The 24,355-nt window shown below is 34.1% G+C and overlaps 1 non-coding gene across 1 annotated transcript; it reads right to left on the bottom strand.

Moving 5' to 3' along the window:
* Positions 1-22,208: 22,208 nt before the first annotated feature.
* Positions 22,209-22,314, bottom strand: LOC121225953 (small nucleolar RNA R71). The gene has a single exon (XR_005923856.1). It is a non-coding gene; the product is annotated as a small nucleolar RNA R71 (small nucleolar RNA).
* Positions 22,315-24,355: the final 2,041 nt, after the last annotated feature.

Genomic DNA, 24,355 nt, shown 5'->3' with positions numbered 1-24,355 from the left:
AGATTACAAAAACCAAAAATTAAACCCCCCAAAACCCACATTCCCGTGTGAAAAGACACACGCCCGTGTGCAAACCACTGCACCTATTTTGTTTAAAATCCATTTTAATTACCCGATTTTACATATTTTACTTGCACATTAAACTTGAAATAGTTACAATTAATCACCATAAACATCCACACGTCTCCAATTTAATTTATTTACAACACATATGCAACAATTAATCAAAATTTAACACCCAATTACACGCTTAGCAAACACCAATTAATTCACACAAGCTACATACCTTAGTCGCAAGCAATCCACTCCACGGTAAGCTTCAATTAAACATTGTTAGTACAAAATACATGCTTCATTCATCGTGTTATCAACCACCGTACGAACACTCATCAACATACCATAAATCAAACATCAATGAGACATAAAATCATGTATTAAAGCAATTATAAAATCACCAAAATTAAAGTCCAAAATTTAATGTCCAATGTCCATTACAAGTAAAATAACACTAGTCCCAAAAGCATCACAATGCCCCTATATAGTCTCTAAAGTAAAATTTTTAAGCCACTGCCAAGCCTTATTCTTGGATTGCCCTTGCACTCGCTTCTCGACTCCTTACGCCCGAAAATTCTCTGCACGTAATGTGAGGGTGTGAGCTTAAAAAGCTCAATGAATTATAGTAAAAACATCAAGTAATTTGTACCCAATCAGGCATAAATCAAAGCAATTAAGCATTAAATTTTCAGTCACAACATGTTAATATTTCACCATAACATCACATACTATTTCAATAATTAAGAATAATTTTTTTCATGGCATATAAAAGCATCTTTTAACACATAAAAATTCAATTATATTGGCACAATCAATCAATTATATTGACATAATACATCCATGACAATAAGTAAACGTGTGATCATATATTGGATAAACGCATCTCCGAACTCCTACAAATCAAATACAGTCCTCCGAATTGAGTGGGCCAAAGCCACATGCTCCTTTATAGCGCTTCAAATAACCTGGTGAGTGAAGACTCAAGCTCAACACTCTCTTATCTACTCCAAACAAATCAATCCACCAAGAGCCATAGGCTCACAATATCACAAATAATGTTGAGTACTCACAAATATGGCGTGCCAACTGTATCTAATGGATCACCATGCAATGTTGCCAATATAATCATACATACAAGGCATCAAATCTATTGTTTAATCACTTAATTTAGGATGTTAAAATGCAAGAAAAAGCATGTTGCTAAGCAATTTTAACATCAATAAAATTAATCATGGCAAATATCATTTTCCCAATATTCATATACCAATTGAACACATTTATCAAATGTTCAATAAATCAACAATTCATGCTCCAAATATCAATTTATTCTATAAAATTTAATCATGCTAAAAGCATAATACACAACTTACGAAACCAATTGCCATTTTGCTCTTTTATAAAATAAAACCTATTTTTGCAAATCCAACCATCCAATATGTAGTTAAGTCATTAATAAAACCAATTAAACCTTTAATTTAACACATAATCAGGCCAATTTACCAAATTTCTCTCAATATCACTCACCTCCACACTTAACTCTTTAAGCAAAAAACAAAGTGTTCAAACAAGCAAGTTTGAGCTTCAATTCTGATTTGCATGTTCCTCCTCTTGATGTGGAGTTTTAATAGAGATAAATTATGCATTACAAACTAAGAATAATAACAAGAAAAATGAAATTTGATAAAGAATATGAATCTAGATCATTGCTCTAAACTCCCTTACCGATGTTGAAAACTAAGTCGAAATGTGGAATTCCTCAACTAAACTCCCTTTTCAGCACCTCAAACCACTTCTAATCTTCATTCCTAGTCCAATAACATGTATTTTAAGTATTAATTTCATCATTTAATCGGTTTCATAATTTTTTGAAAAAATCATCTATGTTCTTCATCAAATTCGAGTTTATCAAAATTGATCCATAAAACATGTTTGATCTTTTGGTTTAAGATTAAAAACCTCTTATTAGACCTATTTTGAGCTTTCACATCTATTAATATTTGGATTCCAACTCAAAATTAAAGATCCACCATTGTTGATCCTCAAGTTCAAGGAAGAAGAAATTAAAGTTAAAAATCCATTATAATCACTTTAATTAACAAATAATGATTGAAATCAACTTAAAAAAAGTTTAAAGGTGTGAATTACCTTCAATTGAACTCAAATCATTGATTTGGAAGTTTGAATCAAAATGCTTGAAGAAATTCGGATGATTTTTCGCACAACTTTTAAAATTATTTTGAGAGATTTTAGGGAGAATTTTGAGAGAGAAAATGTTTAAATCTATTTTATGATATTTGGTTTATGAAAATAAGCAAAGAGAGAGAGAGAGAGAGAGAGAGAGAGAGAGAGAGAGAGAGAGAGAGAGAGAGAGAGAGAGAGAGAGAGCACTCTCAATTCAGGTGAAAATGAGTGAAAAGTGAGGTAGTTGCAGAGTTTTTAAAACTTAAAACCCCCACCTGATTTTCAAAATTTGGGGAATTTGCCATCAGGCCACTCCCCCTTTTCCCTTGTTTTACAATTTGCTCATTTTCCTCTAAAATTCTAAAAATATGATTTATTTTCTATAAAACCTCTTACACATTTCCCTTTTTTTTTCAAATTAGTCTCATTTAATTAATATTTTAAATCACCTAATTAAACCCCAATTTTAAATTATTTTTATATTCCAATTTAACCCAAAATATTTATTTTTACCCAAAAATTATTTAAAACCATAAAATTAATTTTTCTAAAAATATTTTTATTTTTCGAAATTAATTTTTCTAAAAATATTTTTATTTTTCCAAATATTATTTAACGATTTTTAGATAAAATTAAGCTAACTAATTAAGAATATAAATCGCTAATTAACCCGATTAATTCCCAATTTTCACTCGAAACTCGGTAAACTTACTCGAAACTACTGGACCTATTTGTGGGGCCTTACATTTACTTTTGGAGTCATTTTTTACTTTTCCAATGATTCCCACTCACAATGATTTTGTTTTCAATTGTTCAAGTACTTTTTCTACTCATTTTGATTTTTTTCTGAAATTTTCTTTTGTTTTACACATTTTGGCTGAACCTTATAATAACTATATCACATTTCTCCTTTCTATTTCACTGTTATATTTACAAAACCACCATGATGTCTCTACTTATCCCTCAATACATACGACAGGATGTGTAAATTCGTGCATTTCAGGGACCAAAGAAAAAAGGCAAGTACAAGTTCATATTTTGGCTTTGGTTTTGCATGAAGGTTTATCAAGAAGAGTTTTCTAGCTCAAATATGGGTTTTAAGGATTCATGAATAAGGTTGGCTTTTTAGCTCTAGGTGTATACCAAACATTGTCTTAGGTCATCCCTAGGTATCTCAATATTCATAAATTTAATCAATCAAGTAATCACAATTTAGCCACTTATCATACATACTAGCATGCTCATTTCCCTATATTCTCTCTGTCATTTGGTATATTCAATTACTTAATGCCTATTTACAGTGTAATGTATAAAACTTAGTAGTCTAATAACTAAAAATTTAAAATAATTCACTATCATGCCAAATTTATCGTAAATACAATCACCCTATATGCATGCTCTTAACCAATCACTTGCATTTCTACAAACTCAAGCACACTTTTGACAAGAAAAATAAATGAAAAAGTGTAAAACTGAAACTAAAATTTCCTATGTTACCCCCCACACTTTAGATAGCACATTGTCCCTAATGTGCAACCCTTAAATAGATTAGGAATGAAGTTACCCAATTGATTGTGACATTGACGTATTCTTATGGTGGGTACTACTTCCTTAATCGTTGAAAGCTCGTAAATGTAGTTTTTCCTTCATGAAAGGTTCCTACATAAATTCAAAACCAATATATATATATAAAATTACTTTTTGGATCTGCTATGGGATCGAATGGGGCCATATTTGGGTGGCGGTAATTTTGGTATTCTCATACCATTTTTCCATGCAAATTCTTGAATAACTGGGACTGTTTCTTGCATCCATCTAATCAACCATTCGTTGTTCGAAATTTCACTTCCTTTTCGAGCTTTTGATACCTTTTTTCTTTTCAGAGATGCCAGGACATCCATCTTTTGCTTTCTTCGCTGGTTCCAATCCTTTATTTTTTTCCACTTGAGCTTGACATACTATGTATACGTAGAGTCACCTATTAAGCTTTTCGTTGGCTTCGTGAATTGTTCATTCGCTTCTATTGGAACTTTAGCCTTTTTGCGTATTGTCGTCACTAGGTGAGGGAAGAAAACCCCGACCTTCTAGTCGTTGATACAATGTTTCATGCTCCATTCCCCGATGCATATCTATTTATTCTGCAAATTACCATATAACAAAATGGCTTAGAAAGTATTTACATTAGAAACATTCATAGTAGGGAGCATTGTTGCTTGATTAAAATTGATCGGTAGACCGGTATGCTGTCAATGATTCCACTCACCCTTCTCTTCAGTTAAGTAGGTCACAATATTATCCATATTTATGTCATTTAAACTTGTTAAATTTGTGTTTTCAAGGAAAACATTTTATTTTAAAACTCACAAATTTCACAAGAGGTGAGTGCACCTCTTTCCCTAGTACTATTATGGTTTTCCAAATAGCCGTATATAGTCTCCTTGTCTCTTAATCCTTAAAAAATGCATAAAATTCTTGGATTATGAGGATTATCGCATTTTCTTTGGGAGTCACGCAAAATCTCTCCCATCTATAATACCAAACTAACGGCCAAATTTCTTTGTAAAGAATCGTCGATGGTTCAAAACCCTATTCTTGAATGAATGTCTTTCCTTATAGTTCTAAAAAATATTTTTCCACATTCTCGTTTGGAAATTTCAAGAGATTTGCAACCATCAATGGTTTTTGTTCCCTAGTACTTCTAGATTTCCTAGGAGGCATTTTGAATAATATTCTAACTAAAAAAATAACAAAAATCAAGCAAATAATGTAATAAAATAGTAAAAATCTATTTGAAAGCCTTAACCTTGCTTGAGAACTTGTGATTCTTTTTGAAAATCCATTGCAAGTTCCTTGTTGTCGTGGTGCTTTTGTCTTACAAAAAATAGAAACATAAGAAAAATAGGAGAAAATTTGTAGCAAAAGAGAAAGACAAGTAAACAAGGTTTTTGAGTTTCAAGAGTTTGGAAGGTTTTAGAGAGAGTTTAAAGTTAGAGAAAGTTTAAAAACAAGTTAAAAGTGTTTTAGATTGAAAATTTGTAGGTGTTTTTAGGTTAAAAATCGGGTTAAACAAGTGTTAAAACCAATGGGTTGCATGGAGGGTTAGGTCGACCCTATAAAAAATTGTAGTGATGTTGAAACATAGGGGTTTTATGTCCTGACACCCTTGGCAGGATACTGATGTCGTGACATCAGGGATTGATATCGCAACACACCTTGAAATCTTTAGAATTTGGGACAATCTGACTGTTTTGTCATGAAATAAAGGTGTCGTGTCGCGACATAGAGCTAAATTGCTCTATTTATTGATCTTGTCAGTGGTGCTGCAACACGGAGTTTCTGATCTGTGGTAATTCGGTGTAGCTAATTAAACTAGTTTTTGTACTTGAATACGAGAAGTTTTAGTATGTTTTACTTATGTTTTCTTAGTTTAGTTAAATCCAATGAAAAGTTCATTTTGAGTCTTTTATTGACCTTAAGGGCCGGCTGAGGCCTAAAAGTGGGCTAATGTACTTAGTAAGTGTGCAAAAGACTATTCAAAGGCAGTAGAAGACCAGAACCACTATTGTAACACCCCGAATTTTGGGCCTAGAAGAAATAGGTTTTGAACAAGGGAACAGTTAGGAGACTGCACACAAATATTTAGTTGTGCAAGGAAGTGACATAAATGAATATCTACTTCAGTGGTTAAAAGACTTAGGAGTGTTTGGAAGTGTCTGAGAAGTCAGGGGTTCAAGCCTTGGCTTATGCAAAATTTTTTGTTTTAAGTGAATAAAATCCTTGGATCTAGATAGTAGGTTCTTAAATTATTGTGGTTAAAATATGATACAAATGAGTTGTTGGTCTAGTGGTAAGGGGCGTATAGAGTGTACATGGGGTCTAAGGTTTGAGTGGTGGCGTATCAGAAAGGGAATATTTATTTTGCTGCCTAATTCGTGTGGGTGGTAGAGTTGGATTGAAATACTGCTAAATGGAGTTTGAACTGGTCATAGAAAGAATTAAGGAGGGATACTTGGAGAGATTTGAGGAGAGAATATTGGGATTTGGGGAGGTTGTTGTTGTGGAGAGATATATATCATCTCATTTGTTCCTTGTTCTCGATGGGAGATCAGCGAGGTTTTCAAGGTTTTCGTCGCTCTCTCCAACCTGCATTGCTTTCATTCCTAACTGGTGGTGGTCGAGGTTGATTGGCACATTTCCTGGGAACCAAGGGTGCTATGATCATTGATTTGTGGCAAATACTGGTCTGGGCTAAGTAGATCTCATAGCCGTGGTGAAATCTGGGTTGAACGGGCCACACAAGTGTGTGGGCTCACTTGAGCTGAGTAATGGGCCTTGGGCCCATTTACACTATTATGACCATTTAGGTTACCTGAGTCGGTCAAGGAGATTGTGGACCTTTCGAGACAAATAAAATATGTTATAAAGAATTAATTGGTGAGTTGGATATTCGGGAATCAAAAAATCGTTAATTTGCAAATTTTGAATTAGTCGATTTATTAGATTTTCATTTTGATGTACTTGTTTTCGTTTTCAACAATTCATGTAAGAATGAATCGAGGAAAAACTTATGAATCTATCAGCTACAGAAAAATACCTTATGATAGTCAATATGGGGCCTCACCACCCATCAATGCATGGTGTTCTTCGTCTCATCGTTACTCTAGATGGTGAAGATGTTGTTGACTATGAACCAATATTAGGTTATTTACACAAAGGAATGGAAAAAATTGCAGAAAACTGAACAATTATACAATATTTGCCGTATGTAACGCGTTGGGATTATTTAGCCACTATGTTCACGGAATCAATAACCGTAAATGGACCAGAATAGTTGGGGAATATTCAAGTCCCTAAAAGGGCCAGCTATATCAGAGTAATTATGTTGGAGTTGAGTCATATAGCTTCTCATCTATTATAGCTTGGACCTTTTATGGAAGATATTGGTGCACAGACCCCCTTTTTCTATATTTTCAGAGAAAGAGAATTAGTATATGATCTATTCGAAGCTGCCACCGGTATGAGGATGATGCATAATTATTTTCGTATCGGAGGAGTGGCGGCCGATCTACCTTACGGCTGGATAGATAAATGTTTGGATTTCTTTGATTATTTTTTAACAGGAATCATTGAATATCAAAAAATTATTACGTGAAATCTTATTTTTTTAGAACGAGTTTAAGGGATAGGCATTATTGGTGGAGAAGAAGCAATAAATTGGGTTTATTCGGCCCAATGCTACGAGCATCTGGAATCAAATAGGATCTTCAGAAAGTTTATCATTATGAGTGTTACGAAGAATTTGATTGGGAAATCCAGTGGCAAAAAGAAGGAGATTCATTAGCTCGTTATTTAGTCCGAATTAGTGAAATGACGGAATCTATAAAAATAATTCAACAGGCCCTGGAAGGAATTCTGGGTGGTCGATATCTGCATCGAGAACCCAAAATAGTTAAAATGACCAAAATACCCTGATAGGGTAAAGTGACCGAAATACCCCTATAGGGTAGAAAGACCGTAATACCCCCATAGGGTAAAATGATCGAAATACCCCCATAGGGTAAAATGACCGAAATACCCTCATAGGGTAGAATGACTTAAATACCCCATAAGGTAGAATGATCGAAATACCCCCATTGGGTAGAATGACCGAAATACCCCCATAAGGTAAAATGACTGAAATACCCTCATAGGGTAAAATGACGGAAATACCCCATAAGGTAGAATGACCGAAATACCCCCATAGGGTAGAATGATCGAAATACCCCCATAGGATAGAATGATTAAAATACCCCCATAGGGTAAAATGACCGAAATACCCTCATAAGTTAAAATGATCAAAATACCCCCGAAGGGTAAAATGATCAAAATACCCTCGAAGGGTAAAATGACTGAAATACCCCCATAGGGTTAAATAACTTAAATACCGTCGAAGGATAAAATGATTGAATAACCCTCGTAGGGTAAAATGACTAAATTACCCCGTAGGGTAAAATGACCAAATTACCTCTATAAGGTAAAATGATCGAGTTACCCCCGTAGGGTAAAATGATCGAATTACCCCCGTAGGATAAAATAACTGAATTACCTCGTAGGGTAAAATGACTGAATTACCCTCGTAGGGTAAAATGAACAAATTACCCCCATAGGGTAAAATGATTAAATTACCCCCATAGGGTAAAATAATGACTGTTATACCCCTAGGAGATGAAATGATTGATATGGCCTTATGTTATGTATAACTGATTTGCTCTATGATATGTATGACTATGAATGAGTATGACATTTAGCATACACATATGATTTATGACATGACATACTGTATGGGGTTGGGATACTGTTATGGAGGAAGTATACTGTTACTAGCAGCTTTACTGCGATATAGTTACTGACAGCTTTGCTGCGATACTGTTACTGGCAGCTTTGCTGCGATATTGGTGTGTTGGCTGGGTGGGTCGATTTTATCCCCACATGGTGTGTTGGTGGTACGGAGAGGTATGTTAGTTGGATTGGGATGGGTTGCATTACTGTATTGTATTGATTACTGTATTGGGCTAAGGCTCACACTGTTACTGTATTGGGCTAAGGCCCACACATTGTTACTATATTGGGCTAAGGCCCACACTGTACTATTACTGTTTAGGGCTCAGGCCCAGACTGTTACTGAATGTTGTATGCTAACTGTTTGGTAAGGGATTACACAACGAGTTTCGTAAACTCACCCTTTCCTTTTTACTGTACAGGTAATCCTCAGCTATAGGCGATTTGGTGCTGCGAGGGACTCGGAGGTGGCCACACAACTGCAACTGATCTATATTGTTTTTAAATAAATTTAAAGTTTATGTTGGGTTTTGTTTTTGTAATAAGGCCATTTATGTTTGTTTAAATTTTTAATTGGGATTTTGCTTACTTATTTTAAACTTCTAGTTTAGCAGAAGACGAATTTTCAAAATAATTACTGTTTTTAAAGACACGAAATTTAAACATTAGAGTTTTCAAAAGCTTCTGCGATTTTAGATCAAACTTTTATCACAATAGCAGATAACAAGGTAAACGTTTTTTACTAGATGATTTGTTAAATAATAATAAAGGGGTTTTTAAACCTAGAAACGAATTTTTACCAACGAGTTCAATTTTCACTAAACACCTTAATGTGACACCGCTAGATTCGGCCATAACTTCTAGGCCGGGTTCGGGGTGTTACAATTGTACTGCCTTGGATGTCATGACATAGCTAAAGGATGTCACGACACACCGCTGTAGTTAGCCTTGAACCATGCATATTGCCTTCAATGTCATGAAACAGGAACTAGGGTGTCGTGACATCAGTCCTTTACAGGAAGTATTAACGAGCCAAAGGCATTTTGGCCCGCACAATGGAAATTAAAACAGGAGAACATCAACTAACCTAGGGTTGAGGACGACAACCCTAACTCTATAAATAGGCTCTTAAAACACTTGTTTAGGACATATTTTAAATTCTAACATTTTCTTTGTAAATTTAGTCTCTAGTTTTTCCTTTCTTTTAGGCGTTAGGTTTATTTCAGTTCTGTTCTATTTCGTATTTGTCGAAGAACTTGAGTTGTAATTGTGATCAAACTACTGTGGATTCTGCATTTCAATCAATACAATTCAGGATTCTCTTTAACCTTTATCTTGATTCATTATTCATGCTTATTCTTTATTATCAAGATTACTGTGTTCATGAGATCCATAAGGAGCTAAATCTTTTATGGGGGATTTGTGGTGGAGGTGTGATTAATTAATTGTTATGTAGGGTTTTCTTAGTGGAGCAACTGGTTGGGAGAGAAAGAACTTAAAACCTAGGCATGACCCTAGAAAGTCATTCAGGTAGGAATTAACCCAAAATTGGTATGGCCTATTGTGAACACCTTTACCCCGAATCGGTTTGAATTGTGAGGTTGAGAGATAAGTAGTTCTAGTCGACTCATTAGTTTAGTGGAAGATCGAGAGATCCTTCTAGGGTAGCGACTAGTTGGTTGAGTAGAAACCCGAAATATGAATTAGTTATGATCACCAAAGCAAACTAATCAACCATACTTAGATCTAATTAAGTTAGAATTTATATTTTCGAATCTCACTTTCCTTTTTTTATTTTTATTTTATTCTTTATAAAATCCCAAAAAATATTCTTTTATGTTTTATTGTACTATAATTTATTTAAACTACTAATTACTTCTATTTACGTTCAAGTTGACATTAATTTAGTACTCGCCTGTGTTGGGTACGATCCTCGGAGTACATACTTGCTTCGTTGTAACTATATTACAACCTAACCTGTATACTTGCGAACACTACCTTAATTCCATATCTTTTAGTTGTAGTACTCATACTCTAGATGTTGGTACGTCCGAAGGCGGTCAAGTTGTTGGCGTCGTTGCTGTGAAGGCAACATTACTAAATTTAATGTAATTTTTACGTTTTAATAGAATAATTAGGAAATATTTGAATTATAGATACAATTTGTAATTTGAAATTTATTAATTTAGTTTACTAACTTCTTTCTTTTTCTTTGTTAATTTCAGTATATGCTTTAGTGGAAAGGAACATCTATTTAGTTATTCACTAATCCATAGAGATTAATCTTGAAAAACCATTTAATTATGGATGAAACTAATTACATGTGGTTTAACGATGAGATAATTTTTGATGACAAAATATTTGAAGAGGGAGTATATAAAGAATTAGAAATTATGGAGAATAAAAGAATTTTCATTATAGAGCTAAGCCAGTGTGGAAACGAAGCCTCAACGCACTAGTGGAGTAATGATCAAGGGACTAATATAGTTGAACATCCACATGAGTTCACTGGTAATTTGTATGAGGCACTTGTTGTTAGATATATAGAGTGGAGAAGAAAAATCCGAAGACGATATTGAAATAAATAGTAGACTTCGAGGCGCTGGTGATGCTTTCCAAAGAGAACTATTTGCCCCCATACAAAGTTGCTAGAGGGTTAAGACAAAGTTCTTCCCGAGATAGAATGAAGTTTTTGAATTTCCTTTGATTAGCAAATCGAGGAATTCCCTGACTCTTACTTTAATTTCTAAAAAGATAAGATTGATTGTGATTGTAATTTGTGAGAACCATTGACCTTTTATTTATATACACTCAATAGACACTATTTTAAAGAGTCACAATCCTTTATGTTTGATTTCTATTGGACATACTTCTTAGAGAAACATGTCTCATGGATCAAATGTATCTTTTAAATAAATCATCACTTTCTAATAAGTGCTCATGAATAATTATGTATTTGCAATCTACAATTTCTTACAGTCCCCAACTAGATTGCTAATTCCAAAAAATAAGTACACAATGATTATGCATAAAGAAAGGTGTCCATAGATTGAACCTTCCTTTAGTGCAAACTCTTCAAAATATCAACAAAGTAAATGGTGGCTAGTCGCTTGGACCATCATTCTTAAAGTCAGTACTGGAAAAATTTCACACATAACCGTAAAGTATTAGAGTAAGAGATTATTTGCTTTAGCACCGTTATGGCCATGTGCTCATCTCGTTTCATGAACATGTATGAGAGAAAACCATAAAGAAAATCTCGTTGAAGCGACACCACTTCATGTCCATATTGGTGGATTTCATGACAATTAATGTCAATCTATTAAGAGTAAAACTTATCCTCCTATAATATAAACATTAAATCTTGATCCTTAGTTCACGTTGTCATTCAATAACTTGTTATTACCCTTTGAACCTCGAAACTAACTTTTAGCTAGAATAAGGTAGGGTTTCCATTATCAATGAAGCGATTAGAATGGTTTTAATCCCATCTTAGTGGTGGTACTCTTAACCAAATCTCTTGAAAAACTTTTTTTCAATGGATCCACTAAATTGTCAACTGACTTAACATAGGTAACAGTTATCACACCGTCACTAATCAATTGTCTGACATACTCATGTCTCAAACTTATATATCTAGACTTTCCATTATACACCTTATTCTATGCTTGAGACATGGTAGATTCACTATTGCAATATACGAAAATGGCGAACTTACGTTGTGGCCATAACTTTATATCTAGCAAAAGATCTCTTAGCCATTCCGCTATTCAGCCTCCATAGCTGAATGTGAGATGTTTGTTTTTGTTTGGAGGCCCAACTAATGGCTCCACCTCTGATTGTAAAAATCCTTCCCGATGTGGACTTATTGTCAGTTAGACTTGTAATCCAACTTGCATCCGAGTAACCTTCTAGTACCGCGAGATAATCACTATAGAATTATCCTAAATTTTTTATTTTCTTAAGATGGCGAAAAATCCTACAAATTCCTTTCCTATGATCAGTACTAGGACAATTTGTAAATCTCGCCAATTGGCACACAACAAATGCGATATCGTGTCTAGTGGAATGCATTGCATACATTAGACTTCCGATTGTGTTGGCATACTCAAGTTGCACTATAACCTTACCCTTATTCTCACTTAACTTGAAGTTCCAATCGTATAGCGTGTTCAAATCCTTCATATTCAAGTGTTTAAACTTTTCCAATACTTTCTCGATTTAGTGAGATTGGCTTAGTACAAAGCCCTTTTCATGCTTTTTCACCTTTATACCTAGAAATGTATCTCCCTCGTTGAGATCCTTTATCTTAAAATTCGAGGCTAAATACTCTTTGGTCTCACGAACACCTTCCATGTTCATACCAAAAATCAATAAGTCATCTACATAAAAACAAATAATTACACCATATCTATTGCTGAATTTAGTGTAAATACATTTAGCTGCACCATTATGTAAAAAACCATATGACAAGATAATCGAGTCAAATTTCTCATGCCACTGTTTAGGTGCTTGTTTTAAAACATATAATGACTTGATAAACTTACACACCTTATGTTCATTCCTAGGAAGAGCAAAGCCTTCTAGTTGCTCCATGTAGATTTCCTCTTCGAGATCACCATTTAAAAAAGTTATCTTAACATCCATTTTATGTATATGTAACTTATGGATAGATACAAATGTTATAAGAATTCGAATGGAGGTCATCCTAGCCATTGGTGCATAAGTGTGAAAATAGTCTAGGCCTTCCTTTTGCCTAAATCCTTTAGCCACCAACCTAGACTTAAAGCTAGAAGAACCCCCTATTGGAGTATTTTTCCTTTTAAACACCCATTTACACCCGATAGGCTTCGATCCTTGAGGAAGATCAACTAGAAATCCAAGTATTATTGGCTAATATTGAATCCATTTCATCATTGATCGCCTCTTTCCAAAATCTTGCATCCCTAAAAGTCATGGTTTCACCATAAGATTGTGAATCACCATCCACATTAAACATTATGGGGATCTTTGTAAACTGAAAAATATATAGGATTTTTCCTATATAATTCATCACTTTTTTACTTAAATTTGTTGTTAAAACCAAGTAATTGTTTAATAAATTAATAAAAAATGAGAAAATATGAAATTAGGACATAGAAATTATTAGAATGTGATTTTATACTTTATTATATAGTTTTCATGCATAAAATGGCTTATTTTATATTAATTTGAGCATATTATATTTTTAAGCTATAAAGTGGGCCATGCATGATTAAATTAAATAATAAAATATAAAGTTATGTTTAATAGTTCATTTTTAATAATTCATTAATAAATTGGGTTTTAGTTAATTAGGTAAATTGATTAATTAAAGTGGTTAAATTATATTATTTGGTCCTCTAAACTATCTACTATTTTTGGACAAGTCTGAGAGTTTACTTCTAATTGTAAAATCGTCCAAATTGGGGACCAAGTCAACCCAATTTTTGGCTGCACATGGATGTCATAAACCATTTTTTGGTTTAATTATACAAAGTCCTTGAAGAGTTAAAGAAATCGGAGATTTTCCCGAAGATTTACTGATAACCAAGTCTTAGTCCTGAGTTGTTGTGGCATTCAAATTGACCAAAAATGAAGGAAAAATCAGCCACCTTTCCTCAATTCATGGCCGGCCACTCTTGGAGGAAGTTTCAAAGGATTGACACACCTATTTTTAGCCTCACCTATAAATAAAAGCTCATTTCTTACTTTTTCAATCATCCCTCATCCCATCATCTCTCACTCATTCATCATTCTCTCAACTCTTTTAGATATCTTTCCCCTTCATCATCCTTGCATAAGGATTTTAGCAATTAAGCCTCTTAAAGAACCCTTGGTCGGCCACCTTGGAGAGCCATCAGCAAAGGAGAAATGCAAAGAAGCGAATGAGCCTCGTTAGTCATAGTCTTGGGTGACATCCACTCTGAATTGGGTTTAATCTTCCTTTTCTTTAAATTTAATTTAAAGATATTTGCTATGTGTTCTTTGTTCTTGTTTACAATAATGTTAGCTTAATTTTATTTAAGCTAGGATGATTATTTTTATTAAATAATATTTATTTGATTCATGCTTATAATGTTTGTGCCTCAATCGATCATGTTTTCAATTAAAATCAACTTTGTATTTCATTCATACGTGATTGAAATGCACCTGAATTAGCTGAGCGATCCTAACCAGATGACGGGTAATGGACGCATCATTGAAATGTGCATGCTCAATTTAGATCCTAACCCGATTGAATTGTAGGTTGCATAACAACTCTAACCAAGCTCTATTATCTACATAGTTTTTAGACTTGTGTGATTAAATTGTTTCAAACCTAACACGTCCCTGTTACCTCACACGAATGCCAAGAAACCCTTAGTAAATAAGGATCAGTAAAATGTGTATTTACTAAGTAAAGGATTCCGAAAGGACCTAATGTGGTTTCCAAACTCATGAAAGATCGAGTTGCCATGGAATGTTTTTCCGAATGTTATTAAGCATGTTGATAATAAATTGAGTTTAATAAAAGTAATTGTCCTAGTTTATTTATGTTATAATTGTTGTAAATTGTGTTTAATTTTACTAAAATCTATTTCATTCATATAGTTTGCATACTTAGGATAATTTGCATTAGGGATCATTGCATTTAGTTTAATATATTTTAATCACCACTTCTCAACTATATTGTGTTTTTATTTACCAAATTGTTAATATAATTCTACAAATTAAGTGACTTAGCACAAATACAATCCCTATGGAGACGATAACTCGATACTTACTCATTACTCGATAATGACTGTGTACACTTGCACAAACCTCAACGTTACAATCTTCCTAATTACAGATTATTTATTTCCCTTAACAAGTAATGCTAGACATTGCAAGGAAATGAAATCAGGACCAAAGTTCTTTACTTTTCACACTTTTTGACTTTTCCTCGGCTCTATATCCTTATTGTCACAAAGAATTTTTTTGGTTTGATCACTTGAGATCATTGGTTGATATTCTTTTTCTGAATCTTTTGAATCATTAAAAACCTTATTTTCAATGAATACGGCATCTCTTGTTTTAATTATTGTATTTGACACTAAGTCAAGAACACGATAAGCCTTAGAGTGTTGGGCAGATCCAATGAATTCACCCTTGATGGCTCTTAGACCTAACTTTGTTCTCCGTTGGTCTAGAACTCTATAGTAAGCCAAACACCCCTACACTTTGAAATAATCTAAGTTTGGCATCTGACTCTTCCCTAACTCATATGGAGATACTTTGAATTTTTTCTACAGTATTCTGTTAAGAATATAACATATAGTCAATAATGCTTAACCCCATAGATTATATGGAAGTTTAGCATTTAACAACATCGAGTTAACCATATCTACTAAAGTACGATTCTTTCTTTCTACCAAACCATTTTGTTGGCAGAGTATAAGGCACAAAACACTCATGTGCCACACCTTGTTCCTCACAAAATATATTAAGTTCATTTGAAAAATATTTACCACCTCTATAACTACGAAGCACTTTGATTTTCTAACTAAACAAATTCTCAACCTCACTTTTAAAATGTTTAAACATATCAAACGCCTCATCTTCACTTCTCATGAGATACACATAAGTAAATCTAGAGAAGTCGTCTATAAAAGTGATAAAATATCATTTTCCACCTTTTGTTAGAGTTTCATTTAATTCACAAACATCTAAATGAATTAAATCTAACACTTGTGAATTCCTTTCACACTTATTAGGACACCAATTTTTGGTAATTTTTGATTGAATAGAAATTTCACATTTCTCCACAAACTCATCATTACTTAGACTTATATAACCATTGTTTTGCATATATTGTAAAGTTTTAAAATTAAAATGTGCTAAACGCGCATGCCACAAAGGATTAGATTCAACAATATACGCAAAAAAATTAACTTTATTCATATCAATGCTCAACATGAACATACCCTCGCGGACACTAAAGCAAGACAAACTTATCAGATTCTAAGATAATCTTGAACCCCTTGTTACACAGAATAGTCGTGGACACTAAATTCTTTCTCATATCAGGAACATGCAACACATTGGTCAAAGTCAATTTTTTCTCAGATGTGAAGTTGAGTTCCACCGTCTCTTGATCGAGTACCTTAATCAATTGATAGTTGCCTATAAGCACTTCACGGTTTGCTACTAGTTCATAACTCTTGAATTGTTGTCGGTCATTACACACATGGATGGTAGCTCTGGAGTCGAGCCACCAATTACAAGACTTATCAGTCATGGCTATGTTGAGTTCAGTAATCATAACAATCTCCAAACTATCGATCCTTTCCGTAACCATGGCCATTAAGTCCATGTCTGCCACCATGTTGGCTTTAGAATTTGTGGCATCTTGCTTCTTTTTGAGAAGTTTGCAATCCTTAATATAATGTCCTTTCCTATTGCAATTATAACAATTGCAAGATCTTTTTCTTCTTGTTTTGCATGTCATTGGCCTCGGATGTGGCCTTTCGCTTACCATTTCGAGAGTTCTTGGAGTCACTCATATGGTTCACTTTAGAAATTGGGGAAAGATACACCGCATCACGCTTCTGAGTTTCTTCTTCAATATCAAATGCCTAAGTATTTTCTCCACAGTGAAGTCCTCTGCCATACGCTGAAGTTTCTTCCGATAATTGTTCCAAGACAAGGGGAACTTCAAGATGACTTGTAACAGTTCCAAAATAACAAATTTCAAGTCACGAAGCCTACTTACAAGGACTTATAATTCATGGACTTGATCTATGATCAGGATACTATCGAGCATTTTGAATTCAAAATACTTCATTATTAAAAATTTATCAGTACCTTACCGCTTAGTGTTGTATTTTTCTTCAAGAGCTTTCCATATTTCCACCAGGGATTACTTCGACATGTAGAGATCATACAATCGATTAAACAAGGTGTTGAGAATGTGTCATTGACATGTGAAATTTTCTTCTTCATGCTTCTTCTTTAGTTCGGCCACTTTCGTAATTTCCTCGGGGTTCGCATTGAGGGTGGGGTCCTCCACGGGTTGTAGGTTCAGATCCAGAGCGTATGCCACATTTAAGATAGTAAGAACGAACAACATCTTGTCCTTTCAACGATTGAAGTTTGAACCATCAAATCGGTCAAGTTTCACAAACTCTTAGTTCGTTACTTTGAATGTGTGGTAGCCTCCATCGCCATCTCCAAAGTATTTCTCTTTGATTGTTAGATATATAGAGTGGAGAAGATATTGAAATAAATAGTAGACTTCTAGGAGTGGGTGATGCGTTCTAAAACGAACTATTTTCCCCCACACAAAGTTACTAAAGGGTTAAGACAAAGGTCCTCCCAGGATACAATGAAGTTTTTGAATTTCCTTTGATTAGAAAAATCAAGGAATTCCCTAACTCTTACTTTAATTTTTTAAAAATAGGATTGATTGTAATTGTAATTTATGAGCACCATAGACCCTCTATTTATATACACCCAATAGACACTATTTTTAAGAGTCACAATCCTTTATGTCTGATTTCAATTGGACATACTTCTTAGAAAAACATGTCTCATGGAATCAAATGTATCTTTTGAGTAAATCATCACATTCTAATAAGTGCTTATAAGTAATTATGAATTTGCAATCTACAATTTCTAACACTTGAAGAACATGGTATGCCCAAACATTCGGACAAGCCTCCTTGTGATTCATCTGAGATGTTTCCATGTGAAACCACAAGGATGGTCAACTGTAAGGTCTTATGAAACATGTCAAACATGATGGTGCAAATGATGAAAAAAATATCCGAAGTGCTACCTCAAAGAGGACATGTTTGACCTTCACAACTTGGATCATGAGAACCTTAGTATTACCGATAGCCATGATGAGATTCAACTTGAGCTTAGAACTAAAGATTATGGGGATGAGTTGAACATAGTTGAAATGGTATCAGATCCAATTCACATAGTAATAGATCTAACCATAGAGGTATAACTAAAAGATGAATTAAACACTAACATAGAGGTTAAACCGATATTGAATGAAAGTGCAGAAGAGTTAATACACTTTCTGGCAATAGCAGAAAAGGTTCCAACTAAAAAAGTCGAGGAGTTTGACTCATTCTCATTCGAAAATAGCAACAAGGCTCGAGTAACCAAAGCCTCATATAACAGGGAGAGGAGGAAGCTTGAGGCAATAATACCTCAAAAAAAGTTTGGGGTTGGCTCGGATTTGGTACTAAATGACTGACAATGTGGATTTCACGACGGTAAAAAATAAGACAAAATAATTCGAATAAACCAAAGCGGCTGGTTCAAATACATCAACAGAAAAACAAACATCAGATCAAGGTGCCGAGAACTAGCTAGAGGTTCTTTTATGGTGGCAACACAGAACGTCTCAATATTTAAGGAATTTCTATTTCTTGTTTTAAATTTTGTTTTATTTCTTTTATTACTTTAATGCTTATTTTACTTTATTTCCTTTATACTATGTTGCATATTTTTCATTTGCCCACTTGGAGTAAACGAATCCCAATGTCAAGACAACAACAAGGATTCAACCTTCTCAAAACAACCACATTACATTAGCAAGGAATGTGCAAGGAAATTTCATGAGGAATCAAAAGATTTCGACCAAGAATAAATAGATGTGCATTGGGACATTGATCTACCATTATATGAAGCAGTGCATTAGTGACCAAAATGTTAGGGTCTTCTTCCCCCACTTAGTGACTACCTTGTGCAAGAAGGCCAAAGTTCCAATGAAAAATACTAAGTAGTTCATGAAGCCATGTCTCATAGGAGACTCATTATACAAGCAATATATGAAGCTTCAACGAAAGAAAATAAACGATTGGAAAAAAATGCCGAAAGGAAAAGATGGATGTCCCAACTTCACTTAAGTGAAAGGCAAAATCGACATCTTGTAAAGAAACAGGCGAGAGTAGTAACCTAAAGATGGAATGGATGATAAGATGGTTACAAGAAACGGGCCTAGTTCTTCAAGAATTCGAGCGGTAGAATAATATGAGAGTACCAAATTATCAGCCAGAAAAATGTGGTCTAAAGTAGAAGAGCAAGGAACCGAGGAAGGAGAAGGTAGTAAAGAGGAGGACGCTGAAGTGGTGGGAATGAGATGGATTACTAGGAGGAGGAGAATGATTAAATTAACTTTTAATTTTTTCTATTGTAAATAATTGGGATGATTTTTATTTTTATTTTAGGAGTAGGAGTAACAGTAGATTTATATATATATATATTCTATTTTCAAGTTTCCTATGTAGGAACTTCACATGAAAGAAAGCACAACATTTTTGAGCTTTTAACGAACAAGGTAGGAAGCAACCACCATAACACTACTACAATGTAACGATCAATCGGGTAACTTCTTTCCTTATCTATAGGGGTGCACATTAGGGACAATGTGCTATCTAAAGTGTTAGGGGTAACATAGGAATTTTTTTCTTATTTTGTTTCTATACTTTTTCTTTTCTTTTATTGTCACATGCATGCTTAAGCTTGTAGAAATATAAGTGATTGGTTAGGAGCATGTACATAGGTTGATTGTGTTTACTATAAACTTGGCATGATAGTGAATGGTTTTAAATTTTCAATTTTTAGACAACTAAGTTCTATATATTACATTATAAATAGGTATTGAGTTATTGAATATACCAAATGATATAAAAAATACGAGGAAACTAGCATGCTAGTATGTATGATAAATAGTTGAATTTGTGATTGTTTGATTGATTAAATTTGTGAATATTGAGATGCTTAGGGATAACCTAAGGTATTGTTTGGTATACACCTAGAGTAAAAAAGCTAACCTTGTTTATTCATCCTTAGTACCTATTTTGAGTTAGAATACACTTCTTGATTAACTTTCATACAAAACCCGAGCCAAAAATGTTACTTTGTATTTACCCTTTTACTTCGGTCCTGAACTACATGAATTTTGACTTGTTATGGATAGGCCCATTTCACACTTGTTATAGAGAGCTTTCAAATTATTAGTTTCTTTTGTAAAATTTAGTTTTTAGTTTATTTTTCTTTCTCTTAGGGTTTAGACTTGTTTTTAGTTCTTTTCATTCGTGTTCATCGGAGAACTTGATTTGTAGACGCAAACAAACGGTTGAGGATTACAACACTTCATATATCAAATACAAATAGGATTCTCTAAACTCTACTCTTGTTTTATTCTTTATACATATATTTAATATAATGTTTATTGATTCCATGAGGAACTAATCCTTCTATAGGGGATTAGTGAGTAGAGGTATGATCTATTAACTATTTTATAGGGTTACTCAATGGATCAACTATTTGGGAAAAGAGTAACCAAAACCCTAAGCTTGACAACCCTAGGAAGTCATCAAGGTAGGAATTAACCCAAAATTGGTATGGCCTATCCGTGAACATCTTCATCCCAAGCCGGTCTGGACTGTGAGGTCGAAAAATAAGTAGTTTTTATCGACTCGTTATTTTAGTAGAAGATTAGAATATCCTACTGAAATAGCGACTATTTGATTTATGAGGAACCCAAAGTGAAAATTGATGGGGATTGTCGAAACGAGCTAATCACCCATACGTAGATTTGATTAATTCTACTTTTCAATCTCTTGTTATTTATTTCTTTATTATTATTTTACTATTATAAAAATCCCAAAAATCCTTTTTTATTTATGTTATCGTACTATAAATAATTTAAAGTACTAATTAGATTTATTAGCTTGTAGGTTAGAATTAATTTAGTACTAGCCTCTACTGGGTACGATCCCTAGAATTCTTACGAAGCGTTTCGTTGTAAACAAAATATTACAACTGGACCCGTATAATTACAGACACCACCTCAAATTCCATATATTTTGTAGCAGTATTCACACTCTGGACGTTAGTACGTCCGGAGGCGGTCAAGTTGTTGCACCGTTTCTAGGGAGGCAACATCACTGATTTAAATTTAATTTTTCGCATATTAATAGAATAATTAGGAAATTTTTAGATTATAGCTACGATTTTATTTTCTTATTTTATACTAATCTTTTATCTTTGGGTCTAGTGTATGATTTGTAGTAGGGGAACACCTATAGAGCTAGTCACAGATTTAGAATGAATAATCCGAAGAAATTGTCAACAGCAACCACAACCAATGCAGAATCAACTACCTACTGAAGGTATTTTACAACCATGTGAGAATCCATTGTTCAACGAAGCTAACAATAACAATCTAGACTACCCATCACCACCACCATAATTACCCGCAAACAATCTCAAGGCATATAACGAAAGGACTTTAAGGGAGTATACGTTATCAAATCTGGATATGGTTCAAGGGAGTATAACGAGGCTAGCCATCACGACCAATAATTTTAAGATCAAGCCAGCTATGATCTAGATGATTTAAAATAATTTGCGGTTTTGAGGAACGATGATAGAAGATTCGAGTCAGGGTCTAAAATGGTTCATCCAGCTTTGTGATACCTTTAAATACAATAGGGTCACTGATGACGCTATTCTTCTTCGGTTGTTTCCTTTTTCTTTTATTGGTAATGCCTTTCCTTGGTTAGATTCGCAGGCATTAGGATTAATCACGACATGGGACGAACTTGCAGGGAAATTCCTACAAAATTTCTTCTCCATTAGCAAGACGGTCTAGCTAAGAAGGGAAATTTCTATGTTTAAACAATTAGAAAGAGAAATTTTTCACGAAGCATGGGTGTATTTTAAAAAGTTGATTCAGAAATGCCTACACCACGGATTTCCTGAGTGGTTACGACTGTAAATTTTCTACAATGTGTTGGATGTGCACTGAAGGTTAGGATTGGATAGAGTCGCAAGAGGTGCTTTAATGAACCGAATGTACGAGGATACGTACAAATTAATAGAAAATATGGCGATGAACTCCTACCAGTGGCCAATTGAACGAAACAAATATGGCCAAAGACCACCTACGGTGAAGGCTGTTTAGGAGGATAACAAATATCTACAGTTGATAGAATCAATTAAATAAAATCTGAAAACAATGCACCGTCTATATATGGAGGAGACAAACTACTCTTCCACTATATTAACAATTCACTGAGGATGTGAATTACATCGGGAATAGGGGTGAAAATCCTTATTCAAATACTTACAATCCTGGATGGAGAGATCATTTAAACCTAAGATGGGGAGGAAATCAAGGATGAGGTAATACTTGAAATCAGGTTAAAAATACTAACTACCAACCTCCTTATTTACAAAAACCTTAGGAAAGGGCCAACCCAAATGATCATGCTATATGTGGTCAACGTTTGGATCAAATCGAAGGGAAAATGCAATCAATGAGGATAGAAGTAAAGCAGGTGCAGTCTGAATGCACCAATCCAGCAAAAACATTAACTAAGTTTGAAGATCAGATAAGCTAATTGAAGAACATGATGGGTGATATAAAAAGACAAATTGGCATAGGTATCCCTACAACATCAAAAATAATCCTTGAAGAGAAGGGAAGGGGCATGTGAAAGCAATCGTGCTTTGATTGAGTAAAGTACTGAGTAGCCCAGAGAACCTTACTTAGGAGGAACCTAAGGGGAGTACAAGTGATCTTAATAAAGGACCCTTAGAAGCTGATGATGAACCAAAACTAGAGAAAGTAGTTGCACCGGTAGTTGAATTGGAGAAAGAGACAATTAAAGACCCTACCATTGTAAAGATATTGTTCCCTTCAAGGTTGGAAGCTGATGATGAACCAAAACTAGAGGAAGTAGTTGCACCGGTAGTTGAACTAGAGAAAGAGACAATTAAAGACCCTATCATTGTAAAGATATTGCTCCCTTCAAGGTTGGAAGAGATAAAAATGGGATGAAGACGAGTTTCTAAGGTTTTTAAACTTGTTCAAAACATTCAATGTGAAACTACCTTTAGTTAAACTATTGAGAAAGTTCTTGAGTATGTCAAAATTTTAAAGGAAATCATGTCTAGACGTAGGAAAATTAATGTAGGAGAACAAATTAACATGAGCGCTTCCTATTGTGCTATTATTTCTAAACAAGTTCACCAAAAACTAAAAGACCTGGGAAGCTTTACAATTCCCATAGAGATAGGGAGCATTCAATTCAATAGAGCCATATGCGATTTAGGAGCTAGTATCAATTTAATGGCTCTATCAATATGTGAAGAACTTAGGTTAGGGGACCTCAAGAATACACAAATTACACTACATCCGAAAGGAATACTAGAAGATGTGTTAGTCAAAGTGCGCAACTTTATCATTTCGGCGGACTTTGTAGTTTTAGACTTTGAAGAGGATCGTGAGAAACCCATTCTATTATGCAGAAATTTTCTAGCTACATCAAGCTCCACCATTGATCTGGAGAGAAATCAATTAACTATGAAGATCAATGGCGAAACAAAAATTTTCAAATGTGGTCACCAACAGAGTGAGGAAATAAAAGGGACTAGGGGAACATTGTAATGAATTATCTGCTTTTAACCCTAATAATCCCGAATCAAAGAATGTACTTCCTACGATCAATGCAGGTCAAAAGAACAGGTTCTGGGAAAGAGATAAATGAAATAAGGTGGAGTGACACGACGGGCGATGGACTAACATTGAAAGAACCAGAAAAACGTCCTTATATGCATTAATGGTGCTATCGAATGAATTCGACAGTAAAACTTGATAATTTAAATTGATATTTAATTCTTTGTAAATTATTATATATTTAACTAATTTTTTAGTCTAGATTTTAATTTTTATGAAATTTATGTTTTATAGGAACCGTGACACTTTAGAAATTGGAAGTTTGGGCAAAAATAG

The sequence above is a fragment of the Gossypium hirsutum genome, chromosome D13, assembly GCF_007990345.1.
Source record: "Gossypium hirsutum isolate 1008001.06 chromosome D13, Gossypium_hirsutum_v2.1, whole genome shotgun sequence".
Taxonomy (NCBI): domain Eukaryota; kingdom Viridiplantae; phylum Streptophyta; class Magnoliopsida; order Malvales; family Malvaceae; genus Gossypium; species Gossypium hirsutum.
Note: the sequence above shows the minus strand (reverse complement) of the source record. Positions and strands in the feature narration are given on the sequence as shown.